Source organism: Homarus americanus, unplaced genomic scaffold, assembly GCF_018991925.1.
Source record: "Homarus americanus isolate GMGI-L3 unplaced genomic scaffold, GMGI_Hamer_2.0 scaffold40856, whole genome shotgun sequence".
In the NCBI taxonomy this organism is placed as follows: domain Eukaryota; kingdom Metazoa; phylum Arthropoda; class Malacostraca; order Decapoda; family Nephropidae; genus Homarus; species Homarus americanus.
Window position 1 is genome coordinate 4,227,692 of NW_024734615.1, and position 20,243 is coordinate 4,247,934.

At 45.2% G+C, this 20,243-nt stretch overlaps 3 non-coding genes across 3 annotated transcripts; 1 reads left to right on the top strand and 2 right to left on the bottom strand.

The window, feature by feature from the left end:
* Positions 1-2,137: 2,137 nt before the first annotated feature.
* Positions 2,138-2,209, bottom strand: Trnat-ugu. The gene has a single exon. It is a non-coding gene; the product is annotated as a tRNA-Thr (tRNA).
* Positions 2,210-4,028: 1,819 nt separating this feature from the next.
* Positions 4,029-4,100, bottom strand: Trnat-cgu. The gene has a single exon. It is a non-coding gene; the product is annotated as a tRNA-Thr (tRNA).
* A 6,065-nt stretch (positions 4,101-10,165) lies between these two features.
* Positions 10,166-10,249, top strand: Trnal-uaa. The gene has a single exon. It is a non-coding gene; the product is annotated as a tRNA-Leu (tRNA).
* The last annotated feature ends 9,994 nt before the right edge of the window (positions 10,250-20,243 follow it).

The following is a 20,243-nucleotide window of genomic DNA, read 5'->3' on the forward strand; positions in this document are numbered from 1 at the left end:
TTTTATCAGTTTTCACAACCGAATACCTAAATATGATACCCGAGGTAACAACTATCTATATAGCGATAGTGAAGAAAAAATAGCTAAGCGAGTTAGTGGTGACGAGTAACGAGGTTCGTAAACAAATAAACTAAACCAAGGAAAGCAAGGATTCTGTATTATAAGAAGATGGCTCACTTTACTAGGCTAACTCGTTCACCCCTGACTGTGGTGCTGCCAAGCGGCTGCTAAGTTTAAACAATAGTGAGAGGGCAAAGATTAAAGGGAGACGCACATTCGGTAAACGCTGTGTTTTTAGTGTCTTGTACACATTGTTTTGCCACCTGCAATGGGATACTATTACTGTGCAGCTACAAATTATTCCAACGACACCAAAAGGAACAGAAATATGTCTTTATACTAATTTCCAAAGGATCCAGAGATGCTGGAAGTTTTTGGTCCATATTCGTTTTAGGTCCAACAACTTTTTGGACGAAATTGTGTTTTTCTTGTATATTTCGATGCTTTTTTAATGATTTTCACATTATTTCTTTTAACAAATTGACTATAAGGGAGATACAACTCATCCCTTATGAGCCAACTTGAACCTAAGAAACGAGTGTGAAATTCTTGAAAACCTTACCAACACAACCTAACCTAACCTAACCTAGGAAGCGAATTTCACTCGATTTTTTCTTACCTTAAATCACTTAAGGTTGAAGAAAAATCCCATGTGGGTAGTAACATACAGAAGCATAGTTTATATATAATCCTATCCATTTGGAAGTCTGGATGACAATTTCGCTGAATCATTATTATTATTATTATTATTATTATTATTATTATTATTATTATTATTATTATTCAAACTTGAAATAATGAAGCCTGATTTTCAAACTTTTTCCACTGTAGAGGCCTAATCTTAAAATCTCGAATTTTAATTGCAAACAATATATTGGTAGTTGTGTAGTTGTTCTATACAGTATTTAAAAACGTTGGTCATCAATAAGAGTGAGCACAAAATATTATGTGAAAAAGTAGTCACTACCAACTATGTTACTAACTTTTACAAACAGTGATGTTTTTTTTATATATCACTACTGAAATATTAGCCTGTTCAAAACAACTACATTAAATGTTGTAAAACTGTAGCTTAATATATGTAAATAAAGTAGATTTACCTGAGTATTTCTGTTGGTCCTTTTTTCCATGATTTTATTCATCAACCATGACTGAGTTTTGGGAACACCTAAAGAGTATCTCATGAAGTCTATCCAACTTAAATCTAGCACTGGCAATATCACCTTTGTCCAGTCTCTGTCATTTGGGGTAATTTTGGGCAGAGACACACGGAGTTGTGATGTATTCATGTCGAGTAGTGTTGGTAACAGGTGAGGTTATGCCTTAGCCTACAGTATATCTCGCTTCTGTGAGACCATACTTGGATTATGCAGGTCATTTTTGGCCACCGTAATATAGAATGGATATTGATTCCACTAGATTCTAGAAAGAATCCAGAAGAGGAAGACAAAACTAATTCCAGGCTAAAGGAACCTTGGGTATAGAGACAAAATTAAGAAAACTGAATTTGCATTCTCATGAGAGGTCAAAATGTATAAATGGAAGATGGGGTTTAAAGGTGATATAACTATTGTACTTACACTGTCAAACCAGGAGCAAACACATAGCAATGATTTTATATTAGACAAATTTAGATTTAGGATTGAAAGAAAAAAATGGTTTGGAAATAGAGCTGTAGAGCAGTGGGACAAATTAAAACAAAATTAAGTGGAACTCGCTGGGAAGCTTCAAACACAAGGCTGGACAGATATATGAATGATAAGGGTTGGGGGAAACAAGGCTGGCAGACCTGGCTGCCTAGTAAGGTTTCCTTTATTCTTAGTAGTTTTTTTTGGGGGGGGAGGGGGAGGGTGTGCGCTAACACCAGGCGATTTTATTCAGCTGAGAGGAGGAGGTGGGGGTGCACTGTGTTATGGGTCAGCCAACACCTGAAACAACTTTGGAGAAACTAAACCTTACAGGAGGTGCTTCAACAGAGATCTTGAGGTGTAACGTATCACTCAGCAGATATGTTGGTATGAAATATGCGTCTTCCTTTGATATATTACTAGTTTTATATTATATTATTAAACATATTTGCCCCCTGTGAGAATCGAACTCACGACCCCTGGTTTACAAGACCAGTGCTCTGCCCCTGAGCTAAGGAGGCACATGGTACATTGCATAAACATGCGGCATGTGGTGGTGATTCATCATAGCGTTCCCGAGCCCGCCAGGCTGGTAGGGGGTGGGAGGAGAGGCACAGCCTTATCTCGCCTCTGATTGTAAATTGGCTGTGCGTGTACTCGTGTAGATACGTGTGTTTGTACATAAGAAATTAAGGAGTCTGCAATAGGCCGGTTGGCCTGTGCATGGCAGCTCCTGTCGAAAGTTGCTACCACTCTATCATCCATGAATCTATCGAGCCTCTTTTTAAAACTTTCCAGCGTTCCAGCACTTACTACAAAGTTGCTAAGCTTGTGTGCATATGTGGACTCTTGTACTTACGTGCTTGTGTGTGTGTTGGTACATGTCAATGTGCATGTATGACAAAAGTTATTCCTACTGAGTCAGGTGGTGTAATATTTTGGCCTGCAGGATATAGGAACGTTGACGCGCCAACAAAGGTAGAGGGGGAAGGGGTGTACAGTGTGGTGCTCAGGGGGGCGGTGACGCACCACTATTAAGGGATGAATCCAACTGTATCTCTAGATTTTGTCCGTACTTATATAACATAATTATTTCTAAGGTCATTGGGACGCGGAGAATTATCAGACATTAATGGTGATCAAAACAAGAAATAGCTCTTACAGTATACTGTGTGATCTAGGGAATAGTGTGGTAATAACTTACTGACTTTGTGGTGAATGACAGGAATAACGTCTGCCACTATAAACTCATAGTCTACCACCTTTAGGTAACTGAGTTCTATCTCTTATACACTCACGCACGTACGCGCGCACACCACACACACACACACACACACATGAGCAGTCACAAGCTCTGAGAATGTGTGCACCTGTACATTAACACACAACTCACACACTCAGCTGAGCTGGTCAGCAGCACGGTGGCCAGTCCCCTATATAATACCTTCCTCCTCAGTTCTTCAACTTCATCACTATGGGTTTTCTTCGTCAGTTTATCATTCATTCACCCCCCCCCCCCCTTTTTCAACAATATCAACAATGGCACTTAATTTACACCGGCCGTCACCCTCGTCAAACAGCCACACAGACTTTATTCAGTGTAATGATAGTAGGATGGGATTCATTGTTTTTAAAACCTTGAGGTTAAAAAATCTACCTCAAGCTGAAGCTGCTTGTAATGTGTAAGTTTGTCTTTATAGACATGGTTCCCTATCATCATCTCAAAATGAAATTATATGAACATATATAGCCGATTTAGATATACAGTAATACTCATAAATGTATTTCATTCACTATATCTTTTATAGGATCTTACAATATCTACAGTATGTGATTAACATTCCTGGCTAAGAGAATCCACCCTGTGCATCCCTCGGACTATCAGCTGCATGGTTCTGGTTGTCCCAGTACTGTACTAGTTTATATTATAGCCTTTACCGTGACCTTGAAATAGTTGTCCACACCTGCTGAACCTGAGACATTAACACTTGTGCCTCCCTGTGAGGATACAGTGGTCCACACCTGCTAAACCTGAGTCATTAAACACTTGTGCCCCCTGTGAGGATACAGTGGTCCACACCTGCTAAACCTGAGTCATTAAACACTTGTGCCCCCTGTGAGGATACAGTGGTCCACACCTGCTAAACCTGATTCATTAAACACTTGTGCCTCGCTGTGAGGATACAGTGGTCCACACCTGCTAAACCTGAGACATTAACACTCGTGCCCCCTGTGAGGATACAGTGTTCCACACCTGCTAAACCTGAGACATTAAACACTTGTGCCCCCTGTGAGGATACAGTGGTACACACCTGCTAAACCTGAGTCATTAAACACTTGTGCCCCCTGTGAGGTTTGAACTCACGACCCCTGGTTTACGAGACCAGTGCTCTACCACTGAGCTAAGGAGGCAGATGATATAGTGTAATAGTAGGTGTATTGTGTAGTAAAGTGTTTAAGATTACAGCGGTATTGTTTTATATTTTATTTACGCAAAATACTAGAATCATCCGGTTGTTAATATATCAATATTTTTTATATATGAACGTAACCACATTTCTCACTCAGTCCACATTGGTAAAAATTATGGAGAAACTTTCTGAGTCCGCCTTAAAAAAAATGGCTTCTACCCCCCTCACCGCTCTCATTCATCCTAATTGGTTCAGTCAAACGCAGGTGAGCCGCTCCCTGTCGACACTTGAGGGCGTTGTCCTGTAGGGCTGACCACACCTGTATTTCTTCTCATTGTCGTGCTGTTATTTATTATATATATAAATGCTATGAGTAGTCAGTATTGTTCAGTGAGTTAGGGCCATGATCACCTTCAGACACCTGGAGGAGGCTAAACCATCGACCACTGGGCCTACAGGATAATGCTTTATGTAGGTGATGCTGATGGAAAACACAAATGAAGAAATGCAAAGATGGTTAGAGCACTGAGAGAAAAACTTTAAATTTATAGAATAAGAAGGAGATACTTTGACCATACAGTATATTTAAGAATAGGGGGATTATGGTACAGATATTAATGAGTAAGGCGACCAGGGGAAGGCAGACACTGGGACGGACATATGAATGAATGAAATTAAAAGACGAATCTCCGGAGAGTTTCAAGATCTGGGAAAATTAGTCAAGAAAGCCGGAAAAAAGTGTGGAATAGGATGGCATTTTTACCGCGTATGGACCTGAGGATGACACCGTGGTTGATTAAGTAATTACAAGTATGACAGCAGTTGGAAAGAAATATAACTTTTATTATATTTCTCGTAAAATATTGTATTCAGTTATCAATGGGGTGAGTGAGTCAGTAGGAATACACTAAAGTAGAGTGAGGTAAAAGTCAGTCCTGGAAATAATAATTAATATAGGTGTGTCCGTAAGAGCCTTGTTTGGGGTGAAGATTTAAATTAATATATTCGTGAAGCAGAGAGATGTCATGCGCTAGAGACATCATGGCAGATTATTCCTCAAACACAACTCATTCCCTTACACAATACACTGGGCAGGTCTGTTAACACTATTATACCTCCAGGGATATTAGTAGATATATAGTAAGCTTTCATGTGTTTCAGGTACCGAGACTTTAAGGTAACGATGAGTAACGACAGTTTAGGCTCGTAGTACAAACAAGTGTTTAACAGAGCTAACGCGTGAGGGAGAAATGTGCGAGTGTTGAGCTTGGGAGTGACGAGGGCTGGCATGAGAAGTCAAAAACAATGCTGTGTCGTAGTGTCAGCGGGAGGTAATGTGCGACTGTCACCAACGGTCAAGTATACTTCTGAGAGCTGCAGCGAGGAGTCCACAGTGCTGCTAGACTCATATAGAGGATGTCAGCTGTCTCTCACGATAACCCTGTAGAAACAGTTATTGCTCTTATGTAAAGATATGTTTAGAAGGAATAACCAAAAAAGTGTTTTTGATTTTAGAATACTATAATTTATATTCGACATTTTGTAGTGAACACAGTAGTTATTTGTGGAGCAACTTGTTCGTAAATTATTAAGCCTAGTTTTATCACTAAACAACGATCAAAACTTAGGAACTTCTTCTCAGAGACAACGTATAACACACTACCACTCAGACGCTATTATCAACCAATAACCTACAGGAGGACTCGGGGCAGCCTCTCTGAAGGAAACATTGTAAGAGTGTTTGTGGCGAGACTTGGATTGTTTTCACCATCATCGGTGAAGAATATTTTGAAAGTGTACTGTCGCTTATTCCCTTAAAACAGTCACATCATTTATCAGCCAACAAATGCTCGTAATCACGCACTTGTTTGTAGGTGGAGGCTGATGCAAGTGGGCTACGCCGTACATAGTGGTGCGGTGAATTAGACAAACTGTGTCGTCTATCATTTATTTGTCATTTATGTTACTTCTGGCTCGTAATGCCTTATTTAACCTCCATCACTTCTAATTATCATCTATCTTCTAACTTGTCAGTGTTTGGTAAGGGGGACGTCTCGGTAAACACATTTGACGTTGGTGTGATCTCTCCCTACACCTTTTCTTTGTTATATACGAGTGTGGACACGAGCCAACAGAACCGTGGGGCATGAAATCAACGGAAATGAAATAAAACTGATTCTCTAATAAGAATTCTTTCCAAAAAATTTTTCATTCAACATTTAACACCGAAGCTTGAATCTGTGTCTTAAAAAAAAAAATCCAACGGATCCACATCGTTACCTGGAAAAATTACGTGAAGATAAAATGTTTTAATATCAAGTGCCTGTATTTTTGTGTGTGGGTATACTCTGCAGTCTGGCTCACACCGAGAGTTCCTGATGATTGGTTTTGTATTAGGAAAAGACAAAGAACATTAATTCTATTGATCCCACATGAGATAAGAGATAGTTTACATAGAGTGTGTGGTGATGAGACAAGTGGTGATGAGACAGAAGTGGTGATGAAGCAGATGTGGTGATGAGGAGGGTGTGGTGATACGTCAGATGTGGCGAAGAGGGTGTGGTGATGGTGTGATGAGAACGTGGTGGTGAGGAGGGTATGATGAGGACATGGTGGTGAGGATGGTGTGATGATGACTTCGTGGTGAGGGTGTGATGACGTGGTGATGAGGAGGGTGTGATGAGGACTTGGTGGTGAGGAGGGTGTGGTGAGGATGTGGTAGTGATGAGGGTGTGGGTAGGGCGTGATGGTGAGGGGGGTGTGATGAGGACGTTGAGATGAGGAGGGTGTGGTGAGGAGGGTGTGGTGAGGACGTGGTGGTGAGGACGTGGTGGTGAGGATGGTGGTGAGGGACGAGGGTGGTGAAGAGGGTGTGGTGAGGACATGGTGGTGTGGAAGAGTGGTGAGGATGTGGTGGTGAGGACGGGTGTGGTGAGGACGTGCTGGTGAGGAGGGTGTGTGGTGAAGACGTGGCGGTGAGAACGTGGTAGTGTGGAGGGTGTGGTGAGGTCGTGGCGGTGAGGATGTGGTGGTGTGGAGGGTGTGGTTGAGGACTTGGCGGTGAGGATGTGGTGGTGTGGTGAGGATGTGGTGGTGTGGACGAGGATGACAAGGGAGGCCAGCACCGTCCACCGCCACGTGCGAACTGGTCGATAACCTCATCCTCGTGTCTGTCTGGCTGGGCTGTGCAGGGGGAGGGTGAGCCACTGTCTCTACTGCTGTGGGAGGGTGAACCACTGTCATACTGTCTCTCCTGCTGGAGGAGGGTAAGCCACTGTCATACTATGTCTCCTGCTGGGGGAGGATGAACCACTGCCATACTGTCTCCCATGCTGGGGGAGGGTGAGCCACTGCCATACTGTATCTCCTGCTGGGGGAGGGTGAACCATCTCTCCTGCTGGGGAGGGTGAACCACTGTCATAATGTCTCTCCTGCTAGGGGAGGGTGAACCATCTCTCCTGCTGGGGAAGGGTGAACCATCTCTCCTGCTGGGGGAGGGTGAACCACTGCCATACTGTCTCCCATGCTGGGGGAGGGTGAGCCACTGCCATACTGTATCTCCTGCTGGGGGAGGGTGAACCATCTCTCCTGCTGGGGAGCAGTGAACCATCTCTCCTGCTGGGAGGGGTGAACCACTTTCATAATGTCTCTCCTGCTGGGGAGGGGTGGAACATCTCTCCTGCTGGGGAAGGGTGAGACCATCTCTCACCTGCTGGGGGAGGGTGGAGCCACTGTGTAATGTCTCCCCTGCTGGGAGGGTGAGCCACTGCCATTATCCTGCTGAACCATCTCCACGTGAACCATCTCCTGCTGGGGAGGGTGAACCACTTTCATAATGCTCTCCCAGGAGGTAACCATCTTCCCTGGGAAGGTGAACCATCTCTCCTGCTGGGGAGGGTGAACACTGTCATAATGTCTCCCCTGCTGGGGGAGGAGCCACTGCCATACTGTCTCCTCCTGCTGGGGAGGGTGAACCACTGCCATACTGTCTCCCTGCTGGGGAGGGTGAACCACTGCATGCCCCTGCTGGAGAGTATGCCACTACTGTCCTCCTGCTGGGGAGGCTGAACCACTGTCATACGATGTCTCCTGCTGGGGAGGGTGAGCCACTGTCATACTATGTCTCCTGCTGGGGAGGGTGAACCACTGTCATACTATGTCTCCTGCTGGGGAGGGTGAACCACTGCCATACTGTCTCCCCTGCTGGGGGGTGAGCCACTGCCACTGTATCTCCTGGGGAGGGTGAACCACTGTCTCCTATGAGGGTGAGCCACTGTCTCTCCCACGTGGAGGTGAGCCACTGCCACATCTGTCTCCTGCTAGGGTGAACCACTGTCTCTCCTATGTGGGAAGGTGAGCCACTGCCATACTGTATCTCCTGCTGGGGAGGGTGAACCACTGTCTCTCCTACTGTGGGAGGGTGAGCCACTGCCACTGTATCTCCTGCTGGGGAGGGTGAACCACTGTCTCTCCTAGTGGGAAGGTGAACCACTGCCATACTGTCTCCCCTGGGGGGAGGGTGAGCCACTGCCATACTGTATCTCCTGCTGGAGGGGTGAACCACTGTCTCTCCACTGTGAGAGGGTGAGCCACTGTCTCTCCCACTGTGGGAGGGTGAGCCACTGCCACTGTCTCTCCTGCTGGGGGAGGTAAACCACTGTCATACTATGTCCCCTGCTGAGGGAGGGTGAACAACTGTCATACTGTGTCTCCTACTGGGGAGTGAACAACTGTCATACTGTGTCTCCTGCTGGGGAGGGTGAACAACTGTCATACTGTGTCTCCTACTGGGGGAGGGTGAACAACTGTCAATACTGTGTCTCTTGCTGGGGAGGGTGAACAACTGTCATACTGTGTCTCCTGCTGGGGGAGGTGAACAAACTGTCATACTGTGTCTCATGCTGGGGAGGGTGAACCACTGTCATACTATGTCTACGTTGGGGAGGGTGAACCACTGTCATACTGTGTCTCATGCTGGGGAAGGTGAACCACTGTCATACTATGTCTACTTGAGGGTGAACAACTTCATACTGTGTCTCATGCTGGGGAGGGAACCACTGTCATACTATGTCTACTGCTGGGGGAGGGAACCACTGTCATACTGTGTCTCATGCTGGGGAGGGTAAACCACTGTCATACTATGTCTACTGCTGGGGAGGGTGAACCACTGCCATACTGTGTCTCATGCTGGGGGAGGGTAACCACTGTCATGTTGTCTCCCCTGTTGAGGAGGGTGAACCACTGCCATACTGTCTCCCCTGCTGGGGAGGTGAACCACTGTCATCATTATGTCTCCTGCTGGGGGATGGGTGAACCACTGTCATACTGTCTCCCCTGCTGGGAGGTGAACCACTGTTATACTATGTCTCCTGCTGGGGAGGGTGAACCACTATCATTCTGTGTCTCCTGCTAGGGAGGGAACCACTGTCACTGTCTCTCCTGCTGGGAGGGTGAACCACTGTCATACTGTCTTTCCTGCTGGGAGGGGTGAACCACTGTCATACTGCTCCTCTACTGGGGAGGGTGAACCACTGCCATACTGTCTCTCCTGCTGGGAAGGGTGAACCACTGTCATACTATGTCTCCTGCTGGGGGAGGGTGAACCACTGCCATACTGTCTCCTACTCATACTGTCTCTCCTGCTGGGGGAATGAACCACTGTCATACTGTATTGCCTGATGGGGAGGGTGAACCACTGCCATTCTGTCTCCTGCTGGGGAGGTGAACCACTGCCATTCTGTCTCCTGCTGGGGAAGGGTGAACCACTGTCATATTGTCTCCTACTCATACTGTCTCTCCTGTGGGAGGGTGAACCACTGTCATACTATGTCTCCTGCTGGGGGAGGGTGAACCACTGCCATTTTGTCTCCTATTCATACTGTCTCTCCTGCTAGGGGAGAGTGAACCACTGTTACATATATATATATATATATATATATATATATATATATATATATATATATATATATATATATATATATATATATATATATATATATATATATATATATATATATATATATATATATATAAAATGACAATGATATATAGCTCTTTAAATATGGTGTCAGGTTGGCCGAGTGGTCTAAGGCGTCAGACTTAAGTTCTGGTACTCGAAAGAGTGCGTGGGTTCGAACCCCACACCTGACAAACACGTGGCACGCTTTTAATGTAATTGCAATAAGGAGGAACAAATATGTTCCCAGTGAAGGTGCCTATATGTATGATGGATCAATTTACCTCAGGAGGTCACTCAATATGGCACTTGAATCTGGTGACTCGTGGGTCGCTAAGTGTCACATGTACGAAGCACCAAATTATAGCCGAGAATAAATGCAAGGTGTGTCCATGACCCGTGATCACAAGATTAACATTATTCAACTAATAAGTTACACTGGGTCACAAGAAAATTATTTTATTGTCTCTTTGAAGGGCTATAAAAGGCCCTTCTCTCCTCCCTCAACAGGAGAACAGTATGGCAGTGGTTCACCCCCAGCAGGAGACAGTATGGCAGTGGTCACCCTCCCAGTGAGGGAGACAGTATGGCAGTGGCTCACCTCCCCCAGCAGGACACAGACAGGGTTCACCCCTGCAGGAAAGACAGTATGGCAGTGGTTCACCCTCCCAGCAGGTGAGACAGCAGTGGTCACCCTCCCCCAGCAGGACATAGTATGGCAGTGGCTCACCCTCCCCCAGCAGGAGACACAGTGTGACAGTGGTTCACCCTCCCAGCAGGAAACATGGCAGTGGTTCACCTCCCCAACAGGAGAAAGTGGCAGGGTTCCACCTCCCCAGCAGGAGAAACAGTATGGCAGTAGTTCACTCTCCCCAGCAGGAGAAACAGTGGCAGTGGTTCACCCTTCCCAGCAGTAGACACAGTATGGCAGTGGCTCACCTCCCCCCAGCAGTAGACACAGTGTGACAGTGGTTCACCCTCCCCAGCAGGAGACACAGTATAGCAGTGGTTCACCCTCCCCAGCAGGAAACACAGTATGGCAGTGGTTCACCTCCCCCAACAGGAGAACCAGTATGGCAGTGGTTCACCCTCCCCAGCAGGAGAAACAGTATGGCAGTAGTTCACTCTCCCCAGCAGAAACAGTATGGCAGTGGTTCACCCTTCCCCAGTAGACACAGATGGCAGTGGTTCCCTCCCCAGCAGGGAAACAGTGGCTCACCCTCCCCCAACAGGAGACACAGTATAGCAGTGGTTCACCCTCCCAGCAGGAGAGACAGTATGGCAGTGGTTCACTCTCCCCCAGCAGGAGAGAAACAGTATGGCAGTGGTTCACCCTCCCAGCAGGAGGGACAGTATGGCAGGGTTCACCCTCCCTCAGCAGGAGACACAGTATAGCAGTGGTCCACCCTCCCGCAGGAAACACAGTATGGCAGTGGTTCACCCTCCCCCCAACAGGGAGACACAGTATAGCAGTGGTTCACCCTCCCCAGCAGGAGAGACAGTATGGCAGTGGTTCACTCTCCCCAGCAGGAGAAACAGTATGGCAGTGGTTCACCCTCCCCAGCAGGAGAGACAGTATGGCAGTGGTTCACCCTCCCTCAGCAGGAGCACACAGTATAGCAGTGGTTCACCTCCCCAGCAGGAGAAAAAAAGTATGGCAGTGGTCCACCCTACCCAGCAGGAGAAAAAAGGGCATTCACCTCCCCCAGCAGGAGACACAGTATGGCAGTGGTTCAGCCTCCCCAGCAGGAAAAACAGTGTGGCTCACCCTCCCCAGCAGGAGAAACAGTATGGCTGTGGTTCACCTCCCAGCAGGAGACACAGTATGGCAGTGGTTCAGCCTACCCAGCAGGAGAAACAGCAGGCAGTGGTTCACCCTCCCCAGCAGGAGACACAGTATGGCAGTGGTTCACCCTCCCCCAACAGGAGAAACAGTATGGCAGTGGTTCACCCTCCCAGCAGGGAGAAACAGTATGGCAGTAGTTCCTCTCCCCAGCAGGAGAAACGGTATGGCAGTGGTTCACCCTCCCAACAGGAGACGCGGTATGACAGTTGTTCACCTCCCCAGCAGGAAAAACAGTATGGCAGTGGTTCACCTCTCCCAGCAGAAAAATAAATATGGCAGTGGTTCACCCTCCCCAGCAGGAAAAACAGTATGGCAGTGGTTCACCTCCCAGCAGGAGAAACAGTATGGCAGTGGTTCACCCTCCCAACAGGAGACGCGGTATGACAGTTGTTCACCCTCCCCCAGCAGGAGACACAGTATGTCAGTTGTTTACACTCCAGCAGAGACACAGTGATCAGTTGTTCACTCTTCCCCAGCAGGAAACAGGCAGTGGTTCACCCTCCCCCAGCAGGAGAAACATTATGGCAGTGGTTCACCCTCCCCCAGCAGGAGAAAAAGTATGGCAGTGGTTCACCCTTCCCAGCAGGAGACAGTATGGAGAGGTTCACCCTCCCCAGCAGGAAACAAGCATGGCAGTGGTTCACCCTCCCCAACAACAGGAGAAACAGTATGGCAGTAGTTCACTCTCCCCAGCAGGAAAAACAGTATGCAAGTGGTTCACCCTCCCAGCAGGAGACACTGTACAGCGCAGTAGTTCACCTCCCAGCATAAAAAAACAGTGATGGCAGTGGTCTACCCTCCCCACCAGGAAACACAGTATGGCAGTGGTTCACCTCCCCAGCAGGAGACACTGTATAAGTGTGCTCACCTCCCCCAGCATGAAAAATCAGTATGCAGTGGTTCACCTCCCCCAGTAGGAAACACAGTATGGCAGTGGTTCACCCTCCCCAACAGGAGAGAGACAGTATGGCAGTGGTTCACCTCCCCAGCAGGAAACACAGTATGGCAGTGGTCTACCTCCCCAGGAAACAGTCTGGCAGTGGTTCACCTCCCCAGCAGGAGAAACAGGCAGTAGCTCACTTCCCCCAACAGGAAAAAACAGTATGGCAGTGGTTCACCCTCCTAGCAGGAGACAGGTACAGTAGTTCACCCTCCCCAGCATGAAAAACAGTATGGCAGTGTCTACCCTCCCCAGCCATGAAAAACAGTATGGCAGTGGTTCACCCTCCCCAACAGGAGATGCGGTATGGCAGAAGTTCACCCTCCCCGAGCAGGAAAAACAGTATGGCAGTGGTTCACCCTCCCCAGCAGGAGACACAGTATAGCAGTGGCTTACCTTCCCTAATCACACACAGTATATGGCCATGCCGGTGGATCACTTTGCCAAGGGCTATTTTGAAGCTCATTAATGTTCGTGATTCCACAGCTTGGGCTGGTTCAGTAGGTCTACCAGCCTCTGCGTGAATATTTCCTTATGTTCGTTCTGCATGATAACTTGGTTAGCCTTTTATTGATCTTAATATTGAAACAGTTTATCTAGCCGGAAACAGTTACAGAGTCGATAATAATAATAAATTGACATGGCTGAGCCAAATGAGAGCCTGAGCTCACGTAGTGGCACTTGATATACTCGTATATTGTACGACAGTACAACATGGGTTGTATTAAGGTGGAACAAGAAGACAGAAACTGCCTGTATCATGCCTTGACGGCATGGGACTGAGAGAAGCGCATGGGGGAGGGGGTCTTAGTACCTTTGGGTGTCTTTAGTTGTATCTCTGATTATTCCGGAACTGGAAATACTCATTGTTAATCGAGTGATTGACAGATTTATAAGCGAATGGGGAACAGCAGTAGGTGTTAATATCCTCGAATTTTAATATTTTCAATTTAGCAAATTGTTCGTTAGTGTGATCATTATTGTTTTTTCAAGTAGATCATCATCCGCATAACTCTTCCGTGCCGTGATCAGGGGTTGTGTTTTTGTTGAGCCAGAGGCCCCCATAGTGTGTGAGACATTGTATCAAGTGTTGGTAAACAAGATCATAATTGATTTCTTTCATTGTTGCAAGAGTAACTGACGAGTGTGATACAGGATACCACTTGTAGTTTGTCTCGTCGTGTCGGTGGTGTATGCCATCACATAGAAATGAGTTCACGTTTTCCACTCCTTTCCGGGTTTTAAATGTTTCAGTGATTTCTTTCCTTTTTTTTTTATTAGCCCACCCGGGCACAGGTCACTGACCCACATCGGGGCCTGGGGGACGAAAATGTAATAATAATTCATAGTTAATAAAATTTATAATAATAATAATAATAATAAAAAAATAAATAATAATAATAATAATATTATTAATAATAAAATAATATAATAATAATAATAATAATAATAATAATAACAATTATATTAATAATAATAATAATAATAATAATAATAATAATAATAATAATAATAATAATAATAATAATAATAATAATAATAATAATAATAATAATAATAAAGAAATACAAAAATTAAAAAAAAATAAAAAGTGAGAAATAATATATGTACGTTGTGTTGTCAAAATTAATAGAAACAATTGAGACCCTGCAATTTTGTGTAAATGAGGCAGAAAGTCAGATCACCAACCTGGGACTTGGTCACAATTTTCGTGATGCCATATGGCAGCAGGGTCTATCATTAGACAACACATTATGCTTCCAATATCTTCCCAGGCGGTAGTACCTCCCTGTTTGATAGCTGCCTACTACCTACTACCTGTGCCTTGTCTGAAAGGTTGTATGTATGTATGTATGTATGCATGTACAGTATGTATCACTACAGCGTTACAGCAGCTGCGACATGTACAAAAGCTACAAACATCGCTACAGCGTTACAGCAGCTACGACATGTACAAAATCTAAAAAAATTGCTACAGCGTTACAGCAGGTGCTACATGTACAAAAGCTACAAATATCGCTACAGCATTACAGCAGCTGCTACATGTACTGTACAATAGTTACAAATATCGTTGCAGCGTTACAGCAGCTGTTACATGTACTGTACAATAGTTACAAATATCATTGCAGCGTTACAGCAGCTGTTACATGTACTGTACAACAGTTACAAATATCGCTACAGCGTTACAGCAGCTGCTATATGTACTGTACAATAGTTACAAATATCGCTACAGCGTTACAGCAGCTGCTACATGTACTGTACAATAGTTACAAACATCGTTACAGCGTTACAGCAGCTGCTACATGTACTGTACAATAGCTACAAATATCGCTACAACGTTACAGCAGATGCTACATGTACTGTACAATAGTTACAAACATCGTTACAGCAGCTGTTACATGTACTGTACAATAGTTACAAATATCATTGCAGCGTTACAGCAGCTGTTACATGTACTGTACAACAGTTACAAATATCGCTACAGCGTTACAGCAGCTGCTACATGTACTGTACAATAGCTACAAATATCGCTACAACGTTACAGCAGCTGCTACATGTACTGTACAATAGTTACAAATATCGCTACAGCGTTACAGCAGCTGCTACTTGCACTGTACAAAAGCTACAAATATCGCTACAGCGTTACAGCAGCTGCTACATGTACAAAAGCTACAAATATCGCTACAGCTACAGGTGGAGAGGTACAAGTGCATTGACAACTACCGGTACAGTAAAACCTCCATATAACGGACCCCTATATAATGGTTATAGTCCGTTAAATGGAGGTTTCATATTTAATGGAACCTCGATTTAACGCATTTCATCTTACACATAATCCGTTAAATGAAGGTTTCCAATATACAAAGAAACAAGGAAAAAAGTACATTTACAACTACAAGTAATAACGTATAGTACACACCTGGACATAACGCTACACCGGATCACTCACTCTACCGTACACACACACACACACACACACACACACACAACGTAAACACCTAGAGAAAGTGCAAAAAAGGGCATGCAAGATTATTCTCTCCCCTTCCTACTCCACATATCAAGAAGAGCTCGACACACTGACCCTCTCGGCTCTCTTTGACCATCACCACGACCTCATCTGCAAATTTGGTGAGAAACTTCTGCACCATCCTCGACACCGGCTCCTACTACCACCCGAGATCCCTCGTCCGAGAATTGCTGTTCCACACCACAACCGCATCCAGCCCATACGAGCACGTACTGATCGCTATAAGAATAGCCCAGTCACAACCATTGTAAAATTTATCAACAACTTGTAATCAACCAGTGTATTCACCCCCAGTCAATCTTACCCTTTTGTACTGTCACTACGTCGAAATGCCCTGTAGTATGACCTTCTCCCCACCTAGTTATTATATACTGTATTTATATCACTTATGTTACTTGTATATTATTTGTTGATCAAGAGACCCATTCCCCAATTATGCAACTGTATATTTTCAGCCTTCCGGCTGCCATGCCCTTTCAAGAAATTATTATTATTATTATTCACACACACACACACACACACACACACACACACACACATAAGACATGGTATTTCTGGGCTCCATGGTATCATTTATGTAATTGGTGTCATCGTGTGTAATGTTATGCTCGTAATGACTATAACAATCTGGTGTTATAGTTGATGTAACATTGTGGTTGTGTGAAGGAGTTGTAAGGTTGATGTTATAATTAGTAGTAGTTGAAACGACGACGGTGTGTGTGTGTGTGTGTGTGTGTGTGTGTGTGTCAGGGTAAAAAAAAAAGGAGGGCGAGGAGTGTGATAAACCCGAGACAATAGCTCATACGGACACACACACACATACAAATACCTACAGACAAACACTTACACTACAATACACACACACACACACACACACACACCAAGAACCCAGTCACAAGAAACCGTCTCAATAGTGTCGACGGCCGGATGTGATGTGTTGCAAACGACCCGCTGTGTCACCCAACGACCCTGAACACCACCAGAAGGTCTGACGAGGTCGTACAAGAATCCAAGTGCAACTATCTGAGGTCGTGGACGAAATCCGGTGTCGTCATCTTAGGTCGCGCAAGAAGCCAGATACACGTGTCAGGGGTCTTGCAATAAGCCAGGTACTTGTGTCAGAGGTCGTGCAATAAGCCAGGTACACGTGTCAGAGGTCGTGCAATAAGCCAGGTACACGTGTCAGAGGTCGTGCAATAAGCCAGGTACACGTGTCAGAGGTCGTGCAACAAGCCAGGTACAGGTGTCCGGGATCGTGCAACAAGCCAGGTACAGGTGTGAGAGGTCGCGCAACAAGCCAGGTACAGGTGTCCGGGATCGTGCAACAAGCCAGGTACACGTGTCAGAGGTCGTGCAACAAGCCAGCTACAGGTGTCAGAGGTCGTGCAACAAGCCAGGTACAGGTGTCAGTGGTTGTGTTGTCGGTTCGCTACAATTCATTACAGGAACTGTTACGCCGCTGAGAGTGAAGCAACAAATGGCCGCGTTGTCTTCCGGGAGAAAAATAAGCGATGTGTGGGAGGTGACTGATGGTTTATTACCGACCAGGAGAGGTGGAGGATAGTGATGGTGGTAGTGCGTGACAGAGGTAGGAGTGACAGCGTGACAAGAGGTAAGGATGAGAGTGTGTGACAGAGGTAAGGGTGACAGAGCGTGACAAGAGGTAGGAGTGACAGCGTGACAAGAGGTAAGGATGAGAGTGTGTGACAGAGGTAAGGGTGACAGAGCGTGACAAGAGGTAGGGGTGACAGCGTGACAAGAGGTAAGGGTGAGAGTGTGTGACAGAGGTAAGGGTGACAGAGCGTGAGAAGAGGTAGGGGTGACAGCGTGACAAGAGGTAGAGTGACAGAGGGGTGACAGAGGTAGGAGGACAGCGTGACAAGAGGTAAGGATGAGAGTGACAGAGGGGTGACAGAGACAAGAGGTGACAGAGCGTGACGTGACAGGTAGGGGTGACAGCGTGACAAGAGGTAAGGGTGAGAGTGTGTGACAGAGGTAAGGGTGACAGAGCGTGACAAGAGGTAGGAGTGACAGAGCGTGACAAGAGGTAAGGATGAGAGTGTGTGACAGAGGTAAGGGTGACAGAGCGTGACAAGAGGTAGGGGTGACAGCGTGACAAGAGGTAAGGATGAGAGTGTGTGACAGAGGTAAGGGTGACAGAGCGTGAGAAGAGGTAGGGGTGACAGCGTGACAAGAGGTACGAGTGATAGTGTGACACTTCCTTTAATGAGTGACACTTGACAGTGGCACCAAGGTGACAGGCAACAATTCCTGGTGACAGGTGACAATAACGACACCTGACGACAATAATGGTGGTACTAACCAACGACAACAACAATAGTGAGTGGGTGACTACACCTGGTGAGGAACAGAACACTCGGGTAATGGTGAACACTGGTAGAGGTGAGAGGGAAGCGCTGCACCATGGCCCGGACAGGTCACCAATCTCCTAAGGAACAATGCACTACAATGGGAGGCGACTTGTGGTGGGTGGCAGCAACAAGAGGGGGGTCACATCCACCTTACACAGCCCCACCCCCCTTTACCCGCCAAGATGAGTATTACGCACAATAACAAAAGGGTTCACACAGACCTATAAGACAACAGTTGTTTAGGTCGTAAACAGATGGGTGTCACCCCGGCTGTTTTTGTGGAGCTCAGTACTATTATTATCACAAGGACGCACAGCTGTAGTCGTGTCAAGGAAAACTACAATGAAAATGTCTTCGTAGGTTTTTGAGTTCCTCCTCCGCCTCCTCCTCCTATTCTCCCCCCTTCTCCTCTTCCTCCGCCTCATCTTCCTCTTACTTTTCTTCCTCCTCCTCTTCCTGCTGCCCAATTCATTAAGGAACTCAGACCAACACCAAGAGAGAGCTTTACAATGAATAATAACATCGTGTTGGAGATATCGGAAGCCACCACAAATACAACCCTTAACGTTACTGGTCTATCAAGTCCCTCATCATGCCACTCCTCCCCGCTTCTTCATCCTTCAGGTGTATTTCCCTTATCCTCCACTCTTCCAGCTCCCATTCTCTTGTTCACGTTTTCTCCCTCACTTCAAAATAAACATGGTCCTTATGAATGACCTGTGGGGTACTGCCTCACCCAGTACCTGCCCGGGGGGGGGTGGAGGTGTATCACTATACCCGAAGTACAACAACGGTGTAACAATATCACAAACGTCTCTGTCTGGTTTTATTTGTCAGTTTGGTTATCAATCTCCGTCCTGGTTCTTGATACGCATCATTCTCTTTTGAAGCAAAATAATGAATACAATTTCTCTCGCATGATGTGTGCAGCGTCACGAACAGTGAACACCAAGATGGAAATCCCATCCTGAGTGTGAACCAAATAACACATACCCCCACAGGATCAGCTTTCTAATCAGAAGGGTATTTGGGGCACCAGAGGCACCATATAAATAGTGAACAGACAGCTACACTCCTCATCCTTGATATACATACAGTACACATTGCCCACAATAAACCCTATAACTGATGTGTTTTGGGAAGTCTGATGTTCAAAGTTATAAGATTGGCAAATTCATTTTCACACAATTTGTGTTGGCAACTTGTCACTTCGCTAGAGTTGGTACAGTTATTCTAGATTCTGGCCATTGTAGACAATATAGACAGCACCTCTCTCTACTGCCATCCACCTCCCTTACTGTAAAGCTCGAAGAGAATTAGATAAGAATGTGCCATGGCTGAGGGTTTTAGATAAAACAATATTTGTTGGAATTATATCAAGGATTTGTGCAGTAACAGCCGATTGTTCTCTTAATGATTCTGAAACGATTGTAAAGACCAATTTAATTATTTTTGAGGTTGTTAGACATAATTCAGTGTCATATTATTCCTAAAATAACATTTTAATTGCTATACTGTAGCCGATAGTGTGTGTGCCACTCTCCAATACTTTCTGGGTTCGAGCCCAAGGTCGAGGATAAATAAAGAAAGATGTTACCTAATGCATAAACTTTTTTAACACAGCTATATATATATATATATATATATATATATATATATATATATATATATATATATATATATATATATATATATATATATATATATATATATATATATATATATATATATATATATATATATAAGACAATATGACTTGGTTGAATAAATTCTAGATTATAATAAATAGTCTAGCATAATATATAGGCTATTAAATCACGTTTTCAGCCTTATTAATAGAGGGTAAAGGGCGATAAAGGTAAAGGAACTGCGCACGCTCAGAAACCAGAATATTAGTAAACAAACAAATTTACTTGGTAGCGATGCTGTCACCTTTGCCAGTCATAAATTATACACAACTACAGTACAACGTTACCTGTGCATGGGAAACAGCAGATGCAAG